This window comes from Brienomyrus brachyistius, unplaced genomic scaffold (genome assembly GCF_023856365.1).
Source record: "Brienomyrus brachyistius isolate T26 unplaced genomic scaffold, BBRACH_0.4 scaffold1049, whole genome shotgun sequence".
Taxonomy (NCBI): Eukaryota; Metazoa; Chordata; class Actinopteri; order Osteoglossiformes; family Mormyridae; genus Brienomyrus; species Brienomyrus brachyistius.
Genome location: NW_026043324.1, coordinates 4,541 through 16,054, shown reverse-complemented (window position 1 = coordinate 16,054; position 11,514 = coordinate 4,541). Strand labels below are relative to the sequence as shown.

The 11,514-nt window shown below is 47.8% G+C and overlaps 1 non-coding gene across 1 annotated transcript; it reads right to left on the bottom strand.

Moving 5' to 3' along the window:
* Positions 1-10,992: 10,992 nt before the first annotated feature.
* On the bottom strand, positions 10,993-11,064 carry trnad-guc (transfer RNA aspartic acid (anticodon GUC)). The gene has a single exon. It is a non-coding gene; the product is annotated as a tRNA-Asp (tRNA).
* Positions 11,065-11,514: the final 450 nt, after the last annotated feature.

The window sequence follows — 11,514 nt, the reverse complement described above, 5'->3', positions numbered from 1 at the left end:
CGCCTATCTGAGCCAATCAGATTGTCCGTCGCCTATCTGAGCCAATCAGATTGTCCGTCGCCTATCTGAGCCAATCAGATTGTCCGTCGCCTATCTGAGCCAATCAGATTGTCCGTCGCCTATCTGAGCCAATCAGATTGTCCGTCGCCTATCTGAGCCAATCAGATTGTCCGTCGCCTATCTGAGCCAATCAGATTGTCCGTCGCCTATCTGAGCCAATCAGATTGTCCGTCGCCTATCTGAGCCAATCAGATTGTCCGTCGCCTATCTGAGCCAATCAGATTGTCCGTCGCCTATCTGAGCCAATCAGATTGTCCGTCGCCTATCTGAGCCAATCAGATTGTCCGTCGCCTATCTGAGCCAATCAGATTGTCCGTCGCCTATCTGAGCCAATCAGATTGTCCGTCGCCTATCTGAGCCAATCAGATTGTCCGTCGCCTATCTGAGCCAATCAGATTGTCCGTCGCCTATCTGAGCCAATCAGATCGTCCGTCGCCTATCTGAGCCAATCAGATCGTCCGTCGCCTATCTGAGCCAATCAGATCGTCCGTCGCCTATCTGAGCCAATCAGATCGTCCGTCGCCTATCTGAGCCAATCAGATCGTCCGTCGCCTATCTGAGCCAATCAGATCGTCCGTCGCCTATCTGAGCCAATCAGATCGTCCGTCGCCTATCTGAGCCAATCAGATCGTCCGTCGCCTATCTGAGCCAATCAGATCGTCCGTCGCCTATCTGAGCCAATCAGATCGTCCGTCGCCTATCTGAGCCAATCAGATCGTCCGTCGCCTATCTGAGCCAATCAGATCGTCCGTCGCCTATCTGAGCCAATCAGATCGTCCGTCGCCTATCTGAGCCAATCAGATCGTCCGTCGCCTATCTGAGCCAATCAGATCGTCCGTCGCCTATCTGAGCCAATCAGATCGTCCGTCGCCTATCTGAGCCAATCAGATCGTCCGTCGCCTATCTGAGCCAATCAGATCGTCCGTCGCCTATCTGAGCCAATCAGATCGTCCGTCGCCTATCTGAGCCAATCAGATCGTCCGTCGCCTATCTGAGCCAATCAGATCGTCCGTCGCCTATCTGAGCCAATCAGATCGTCCGTCGCCTATCTGAGCCAATCAGATCGTCCGTCGCCTATCTGAGCCAATCAGATTGTCCGTCGCCTATCTGAGCCAATCAGATTGTCCGTCGCCTATCTGAGCCAATCAGATTGTCCGTCGCCTATCTGAGCCAATCAGATTGTCCGTCGCCTATCTGAGCCAATCAGATTGTCCGTCGCCTATCTGAGCCAATCAGATTGTCCGTCGCCTATCTGAACCAATCAGATTGTCCGTCGCCTATCTGAGCCAATCAGATTGTCCGTCGCCTATCTGAACCAATCAGATTGTCCGTCGCCTATCTGAACCAATCAGATTGTCCGTCGCCTATCTGAACCAATCAGATTGTCCGTCGCCTATCTGAACCAATCAGATTGTCCGTCGCCTATCTGAACCAATCAGATTGTCCGTCGCCTATCTGAACCAATCAGATTGTCCGTCGCCTATCTGAACCAATCAGATCGTCCGTCGTCTATCTGAACCAATCAGATTGTTTTTCTTACACAAAAAATTATTCCGTTTTCAAAACACTTTTGTGCAAGAAATGCTCCCATGAGCCTGTGTTTAGTGCCTACAGAGGTCTTCTTTTTGCCACTGGTACAGGAGAGTACGGGTCCCACCTTGCCACAGCCAGGCACCTCCACGCTATCGACGGGCCGCGGAATCTCGATGGAGCGCACGTTGCCGTACTTGCAACACTCCTCCCGGATGTCCTCCAGGATCTCCTCGTAGTCCTCGTCGTCCACCAGCTCCTCGGGCATGACCATGTTGAGGAGGCACAGCACCTCCGTGGGCATGCCGGAGCTCTGCAGCCGCTGCAGCCCTGGAACCTGCAGCGTCACCGGCGTCTCGATGATGGCCGTCTGTCCCGGGGGGCGACAAGAGTGTCAGATACCCCCTGATCGTCCAATCGTCTCGAGTAACAGCGAGAAATTTACATGGACCCAAATAAACCCAAGAAATAGGGGCATTAAGCTTCCTGGGAGGCACCCAGGAACCAAGTTGGGTTTAGGACATCAGAAAGGCGGCAGCCGAGGGCAAATACTCACAGCGTTGGCATTCTTAGCCCCCACGCTTGCCCGCTGGACGATGAGCTTCTTGTCTCCGAGCTGCATGCCATTGAGTCCAGCCACGGCCTGCGGGATGCATCCCACACAAGCGTCAGCAATTCCATCCGGAAGCCCCGAGTCACCCCAGACCTTCCAGCTGCTGCCCCACCTCACGCACCTGGTCAGTGGCACTGATGTCCACGTATTCACAGAAAGCATAACCCTTAGACAGTGACGTGGCACTGTCCTTCACAAGGTTGAAGGCCTTAAGAGGTCCGAACGACGTCAAGAGTTCCTTCACCTGGGCAAGAGGAGGAGACGCGGGGGGGCGATTAGCCCGACAGTCCAGGCACGGCGCCTCGCTAGAAATGCTAATCTTAACTGTGGGAGAAGCAGCATGTTAAACTTTGCAAAACGACATGAGGAAACAGTGAAGACATCAGGAAAATGGCTTTATGACAAGTGGCTCGACATTACGGTGCAACACTAGAGCTCAAAGCCCCCTGTGCCCTTTCTGCATGACTTACTTACTGGGAGCGTACAAAAGTAACTATTTTGATTCTTGTCAATGAATGATAACACAGATTCCCCCCCCCCCATCCTACAGCATATACAACACAACTGAATTCCTAATCAAGTTCTCTGATAATTCCAACTACGAATTTTGAAATATGGACCGAGTTGCATCTGATTTTAAGGGCCACAATAATTAAGCTAGATGGTATATAAAAAAAAAACTAAATAAAAACAGCTAATTATATGTTAAGTGTTCCATGTATACAATGTGGAGGGGGGGGGGGCGACTCGGCAGAACACAAACCCAGCCGAATCACTGACTTCCTGTTCTTAAAACCAAGAACCACATTGGTGCAGTTAATTAGAGGGACAAAGCCTACAGGAGATAAACTCACAGGTAAAGCTAAGAGCCGCCACAGGGTCCTGCTAAAGGGGCCACGGCTTGAAGCCAAACAGGACGAAATAGCTCTGCTAACATCATTCCTCACTTATTCTACAGGAATCTACTGTAAAGCCGCATTAACCACTGACTTCAGAAAGGAGTCACCTGGGACACTGGCAGCCACAAGAGGGCGCTACCTCCTACCTTCTCTTAGGGGCAAAAAAAAAAAAAAATCAAATTTATACCCTGTGATCAGCATAATAAGTCTCTCCCCAGCCTTCAACCCCCAAAAAAAGGACCCCATATGCTTAAGAGCACTCCAGGACAGAGCCCCCCCACAGGGGCAGGCCGTCGACAGGGAGGATATCCGTGCGAGGGACGGAATGTCTTACTTGCCTTGTGTTACATGTTGGCATGGCAGCAGTAGGTCAGTACTACTGAACAAATTATGAGCGAAGACTTAACGATCTTACAGGCCCCTAGCTGGGGACAAAGTGGGGAACAAAAATGAAAGAGCTGTAAGTATCAAAGCGGTAGCAGGGACTGCAAAAAAAATGTAAACACCAGGATACAAGCAGCGGTTTCCATTTCACCTGTCTATGGCACATTTACTGGCTTTGACGTGAAATACATTAACAGTTCTGCTGGATTCAAACTCTCTCCCCCCAGTGCTGCTTTGGTACAGCCTTCCTCTTGACTTGGATTACATGTGACTCACACTGGATAAGAAAGATTACGATGACAATCCGAAAAGGAGGAAAAAAATCAAAGAAAAACAAACTGACTGCACTTCTCACTTACCTTTCACTGAAACCGCGATCACTATCTTGTGGGCTGAGTCTTGCCATTTTTAACAGTTTAGGCTAAAGTGAGTGGGACACCGGAGCTCAAAATGTTACAATGCAGGGGTGGACGCAAAACGTTTTGCGATTAACTTTTGCAAAATAAATAGGTAAACTATTAAATGCCTGTATGGATTATGTCTATAATGGGCCGATTTCAGTGGGGTGGCGATATAGGAAGAAAAAAAAAAAATCATAAAAGATGCTAATGAGAAGTAGAAAATGTCTAAAATGTGACCCTTTCAACACTTTCAGAGTAAGACGACCTCATCTGTGCATGTTGTTATGGTAATATTATCCATCACTGACGTCATAACAGAATAGGGCATGGGGCACGATGTGAAAACTCCAGTGAAGCTGATAATCGTTCACCGGGAAAAAGGTCCGAAGTATTTTCTGCCTTTCGAGCGACACAGCAATGTAGGGAACGATTCTTCCGCAGCTCCCCATCGCTGTTAACGGGATGTGAAGTCATCGTTCTCAGTGTGCGGACATGGACGTGAGACACGGCACGTCTGCGAATACTGAAGCGTTTGGGGACTTGGTCGATCTCCCCCACATTTCAAGCACAGTCTATGGTAGTGTTTCCCAGCCCAGTCCTCGGGGGTACCCCCCCGGTCAGTCCACGTTTTTGCTTCCTCTCAGCACACCTGTACCAGGTATTCGGTGTTCCTGATTGGCTGGGAGCTAGGAGGGAGCGAAAATGTGGACAGTCGGCGGTTCCCCGAGGACTGGGATTGGGCAAACACAGGTGTACGGCAATGTGGAGGTATTCGTCAGTTAGGTGACGCGCAGATGACTCGATTTTAAATTTTCATGCAGCAAAACGACGCGGCTGATTCATCCGACTAACACTCAGCAATTAACCCGATATACAAATATTCCAGGGTACCCAGCAACAGGCAGCACAGGGACTGGCTACGTGACTGGTTTGGCAAGCCGCCAGCTGTAAGGCACGTTTCCCAAAGCCTTTGTTGCTAATAAGGTTATTTGCTAACAACATTAGATAACAACTGAATGGTTCCAACTATGCAAGTCGATAACATGAGGTTTTGGGAAACGTACCTTTTACATTAGCGGGGTCTCAATATCTTCATAATTTACAGCTGGATAAACAATGAGCGTAATGTAACTGTCAACTCATTACCTACATGTCTAATAAATGTTTAATAAATCCCATGAATATCTTTAAAAAAAAAAAAAAAAAACCTCAAATGTGCGGCTATTTTCAGCAGCTAGCTTTAAACATGATGCTGACATTTGACCCCCCAGTATCTTGTAATGAATTTTAAGCGGTGAGGTAACTTTGACAGGCTTTCTTTTCCTACTAATCAGTTACACAGAGGCGAGTGTTTATTTTATGTATGTATGTGCGTGCGCGTGCGTGCGTGCGTGCGTGTGCGTGTGTGTGCATGCCTGCTTGAGTTCCACGTGCAGCAGTGGGACAGAAACACAGGAGGGTTGTGGGTCGGCTCCCCGGCGACAGAGACTGAGGGCGGGGTACCTGATCGTCACTGAGATAGTTGGGCAGGCCTCCGACAAAGAGCTTGTGTGGCGAGTCTGGAACCACGGTGGAGACGACCCCTGCAGACAGAGCGGCACGGCGCCCAAAGCCGGCCGATCACAGCAAACCGTCAACATGCCGGATAATGACCACGAGCAAACGGCGCGAGTGAAATAAGCCAACTTCAAATCAGTATGACGTCGTTATCTCCTATATAATATCAGATAAATGTAACTCCAGCAAAAAAATACCTAAATACTGGGGCAGTTTGACGACTGTTTTTTGTCTCTCCCATCTTGCTCTCCATGGGAGATGCTGACACATGCAGCACCAGTCAAAAGTATGGACACACCTGCTCTTAATGCATTTGTCTCTATTTTAGCTGTTATTCACCTTATAGTAAAAGGCCTTTGGGCATGGAAGTTATGCATATGAAGTACTGCAAAGACAAAATTTTTGTCTCTTCAAAATAGGAGCCATTGGCTTCGATGACAGCATTGCGGACTCAACCAGCTAACATATGTACCCACCTGGACCGTTTCTCCAACAGTCCTCGAGTTTCCACAAGTTCTGCGCGCAAGCTGGCTACCTTACTCTTACTCTCATCCAACTGATCCCAAACCAGCTCTATAGAGTTTAGGTTGGGGGGCTGTGGGGACCATCTCTTTCCTAGTTCACAAGGTAATAAGCTACTTGCATAACCTTCAAGGTGGGCTTTGGGTCATTATCTTGCTGAAAAACAAGTCATTTTCAGTAGGTGTGTCCAGAATTTTTAACTAGAATAGGAGCCAGCAACCCTAGAACAATTTGGGGGTTAGGGTCCTTGCTCAAGGGCCCAGTGGTGAAATCACTCTGCCAACCCTGCCAACCAGCAACCTTCTTTTCATGGGCAAACATCACAGAGCCACACAACACCCCTATGTTAACAGTAAGAAGTGAGTGACTGAGCTGTGTGTGTGTGTGTGTGGCTCAGCTGGTTAGGATGCCAGCGTTATCATCAGAAGATCACTGGTTCACATCACTGGTGATCACACCACTGGGCCGGCGAGTTTGCTCTAGGGACAGGCTGACCCTGATTTCTCAAAAAAAAAAAAAAAAAAAAAAAACATTCTTCACTTTGGATAAAACTGTCTGCTAAATATTTACAACATTAAGTAAATAAAAGTGAAAGTCTCCCTCTTTATATGACAAGACATCCGCAGCTTGCGAAGGACAGTCAGTCCGTAACGAGTACAAAAAACTGGCCTTGCCGATCGGCTCTTCAAAGGTAAATAAAGATTAAGGTTATGACGGCGACAAGCAAAACGGACCTGGTACGTGGAAGGCGGGCTGCTCTGAGATGCCAGGCAGGGGGCGATAGTCGTGGGGCCGCCTGATTTTTAACGACTGACCCTGGAAAATGATGCCGTCGAAGGCCATTGCCTGCGTGGTCTCATCCACGGACCGAAACTAGGGCAGAACGAAGAACGTCGTTAATCAGGGAAGGCTGCGGTCTCCGCCTGGACACAGCAGCCATTAGGCAGGAAAGACTCTTACTTCAAGGAAGGCAAAGTTCTTGTCCTGGTTTATCTGAACAGCGAGGACGGGATTGGTGGGACCTTGACATAAGCCAGCCAATCGCATCTGGGTATTGAAGAAATCCGCCATGGCCTCCTAAAAAGACAGGCAGACACACTGAATGAAGACAGGCAGACGTCTGAAGACATCAAAACAGGCAAACGAGAAAAAAAATGACTGACAAGTCTAGTACATTTATCTATTTATTTTGCGGACACTTTCATCCAAAGCAACATACATTTCATTGAAGAAGCAGGACCAGACAGTTCCTAGAGCAAATAGTGCTTAAGGGCTGCGCTCGGGGGCCCAATGGTGAAATCACTCTGCTGCCCAAGGGATTTGAACCAACAACCTTCTTGTGACCGGCTCAGTGTCCTAACTCACTGAGCTACACATGACACCAGTATGCATGACAGAAGGCAACGCGGGACTTTGCCTGGACTCACCTCCGTCAGGCCGAAGGGGATGTTGCCGACATAAAGCCGCCTGGCCTGCCGGGTCATCTGGCTGCCGACCATCGGCACCTGGGTGGGCGTCACTGCCACGCCGCTGGTGGTGGATGTTGCCAGTAAAGCTATCGTGGGGATCTGCCCTGCAGCTGTGGGGAGGAGAAAGGGCTTCAAGACCCCAACCAGGGACGGCCAGAACATCCGGATCGTCGCCTTCATTTGCTTCTAACCCCTAGGTTTAAGCTCTCTTCACACTGTCTGAAATCATCCCAAGTGTTATTCCCTCTTTGACCAGCAGGGGGGAGGAGGGCACTCCAGAATAAATGCTTTCATTGCAACCAATATACCATAACCTTGCAATACTGAACTAGCACACATGGAAGCGTCGCATCCAAACCTTGCATTGCCTTGTACTGCATGGGGGTGATGTGCTCGAATCCCGGAGGGGGAACATCCCAGTACTTGTATGTCCTTTTCTTACGGCTTCTCCGAGGAGAGTAGCTGCCCAAACACAAAACAGAAGGTTGTTTTCCCCAAACAATACAGTGTAAACACTCAGAATCTGGCAAAAACAAACAGATGGCAGAATGTTTACATTTAACTTTGGATCGCAGGCAGTTTAAGGTCATGAGGGTGTGACCATGCGCCACTTTTTAGGCTGGCTTTGAGGTCCCATCGCTATGGCGGGGGCTACTTATAAACGCCAGTTAAAATTTAATATGGGTACAGTCCCCCTTCCCACCACGAAGAAACCAATTTGTTGATTGTGAAAGAAACTTGTTAAGAGGCCTCAAACCATGCTAGATATCAGCTTCAGTGCCTGTAACCGGGACCGTGAGGGGGGGTACCTGTGCTTCTTGTGCTCGCGTGAGCTGCTCCGTCGGTCACGACCCTTGCGGTCGCGGCTGCTGCTGCGCTTCTCGTGACTCCGCCCCCTGGAGTCCTTGCTCCAGCGGCGGTGCTTCTCGCCACGGCTCAGAGACCGGCTGCGGCTACGCTTCTTGTGTCGCTCCTTCTCCCGCTCTGGGGGACGACACCGTGGTACCAGTGAGACGGTGGGCGGAGCGACATGACTGCCCCCCTACCATCCATTTCGATAAATCCAAGATGTGTAACTCAGAGGGATTATGAATGTGTGTCCGGATGGTTGTGGGTTTGAAGCCCATGAGTCACAGAGTAATCATATTACCAACTTCCCTGGGGTGCTGGATGCTGACTGACCCAGCGCTATGCCTTAAAAGTCACTTACGGAGACCAAGATGTGGTACGGGGTCTAACTCCCCAGTTTCCTCACCAGAATGAAGCACCTCCATTCAATTCACATATTCAATCACACCCTCCTGAAACAAACACACCCATCTCTCAATGGCTAATAATTTCAAGGGCACAAGGACATCCCCTTGAATGTCAGTCTGTTGTGAAACAATAAAAACATAACCAGACTAATTAATGATATAGGAGCACAGTGGTGAGTACAGTTGCCTCACGCCTCCGAGTCTGGAGGCCTGAATTTTGCCTCTGCTCTCTGTATGGGGAATTTGCCTGGAATAGGCTCCAGGGGAGCCTGACTAAGATAACTGGTTGGACGATGGATGGGTAATTAATATCGTTTCAATCTGACAGACAGCACTTTATTAAACTAGCAATAAAATATCACCTTTCTATCCCAGCAGGTCCTTCATATAGAAGCTTAAATAAATCCCTGAAGGTGCAGTTTTCAGTGAAGCATTTAAACGCAGGTGCTGCTCGAGGAATCAGCTTCATGCATCAGTTATAACAGCGTTACGGTAATGCACCGCTGCAAAAGTACAGACACGGAGCGGCCAATGCATCTTACGTAAATCGGTAATAACCAATTACCGCAATCGCAGGCATAGTCAGAGCGCAGATATGAATGACTGGAACTGCTAGTTTATCAAACACGGCGGCACTTAGTGCTCGTCTAGCCGAATCAGGTCGTTTCGAATGACATTTTAGTGATTTAGTGATAAGGAGCTGATATGACAAGATTGCCATTTGATAGGTACATAAATCAATCCTACTTTCGACTCCGTTGTAACGCATGTTGTATATTTCAGTTGCGTTAGTATGGCTTAAGTTTATTCAGTTTACTGGATTCTCTGCACTTTAATGAAGTTATATGTGTATTGTTATATAACTGTACATCATTGTTAGTTACTGCTATCCGCTGTAAAGGTAGATACAGGTGCAAGACTTTGCAATAACGACCTAAAAGCAGTTGTTATGATTCCAGGGAACGCGGCTGATTTTTAGAGTCTATACATCATGAAGAAACGGCGATCGTGTGAGAAAGACTTATTCTGTACGGATGACAGGGCCAGCATTTCGGACCCAAGGGAAAGGCTATTGTGCATCGGAAAGAGACAAAATCATATCATTATATAGAAAACTCGTCGTAGTATTTAAAAACCAAGTAACTAACACTGTTATTAAGTGCGGACTTTAAATCAAGTGGTCGCGGTCGTTTTTATTTGCATAAAACTTTAAACGTGATCTTGAAAATATAACGCTTGCAACAAACATCCATGCATAGTGTGTTACTGCGAATGAAAATACGCGGGTCACAATTTATGATCCAAGTGTATAATGGTAAATAATTAAATAAATAAAACCGCAGGCTTTCACATCGAGTGCACCCCAATAACGTTTCATTGAAATGTCCATGTTATGTACGCCGGGCACTGATGGATGCAGGCCTAGCGATCTCTATAACAATGCCAAGCAAAGAATGTCACTGATTTACCAAAGCGGTCAGTTTTCGGGGATCCTGCGGCAGCTGGGAGAAGAAGAATCGGGCAGGTTTCAGAATCGGCGAGCGCTCGGATAAAAGGCACCGATTTCCCAGCCGCGCTTTTCTTTTCGGAACCAGCAGAAGTGCCCTCCGCACCATCCTCGGCGCTAGGACACGCCGGCCACTTTATTACCCTAAAACAGGGAGCATACACCGATCTTCAAAGCCAAACTTACCTTGCCGATTTTCGCTTAACTGCTTCTCAAACTCATCGAAATCGGACATTTTTCAGTCCGTACTAAAGACGTATTGCAAAATAAGCAGAGGTCCAACAGTAGGCCTTTGAATGGGCTACAGGCTGCATTGGGTTCTGCTGCTTTTTCTTCCGAGTCGCCTGCCCCTCCTCCCCCGAAGTCATCGGCTCTTCCTCGGTTGTATCACACACAGGTTCGGAAACATTCGATGCGCATTACCGTCCCCTCCTGCACTGGAGGGTTAAGGACAACGTGATTATATCGAACCAAAATTGAAATGTGCAAGTTGACTTTCCTAGTTATACGTCTTCATTTTTATTCTGGGTTTAACAACCATGAGTTTATGACGTATTTTACATGATTAGTTGGCGACTGGACCTTATTGTTTATATCTCTTATTAAGGATCCATCCATCCATACATCAATTATCAAAACCACACACTTACAATCCGAGTCTAGTTTCATATGCTGCGCTGCTGAGCGACCCGCAGAATATTATGCATGAGTACAAGTCACAAGCCCCGTTTCCACTAACACGGGGCCGGTTCTAGCTTGGTGCCTTTTGAGACCGAGGCAAAAAGATGCAGACTCTCCCCGTCGGGGAATCGAACCCCGGTCTCCCGCGTGACAGGCGGGGATACTCACCACTATACTAACGAGGAGATGTACGCGCACTACTTTTACATCTTCAAGATAAACAGCGGATGACTACTAACATTTGCGAGTAATCAATGACTGAGCTTCATGTCATGACCATGGTGCTCAAGAGAAGAAAAAATACATAATGTACGTCCACTGATACCAGAACAACCATATAGCTTTATACTAAGACGATGATTAAACGGAAAATTCCTTTACAAAACACTGCCACAAAATCATAGTTTCGCAATATTACATCGTGCAACAGGACACAGTGTAAGTACGTGAAGTCGGTAATTAAATCAAGAAAAAAAAGTGAGAGGAAAAGAATACTTTTCTATTATCATATTTTTCTAACTGGCCAAACTGAGTCATATTTTGATTATACACACTAACAGAAAAACAGTGCAAATCTCCGGTAGTCCGTTTCACTTGCGCTCCGCTATGGGGCAGTAACAAGCAGAGCTTAAGTG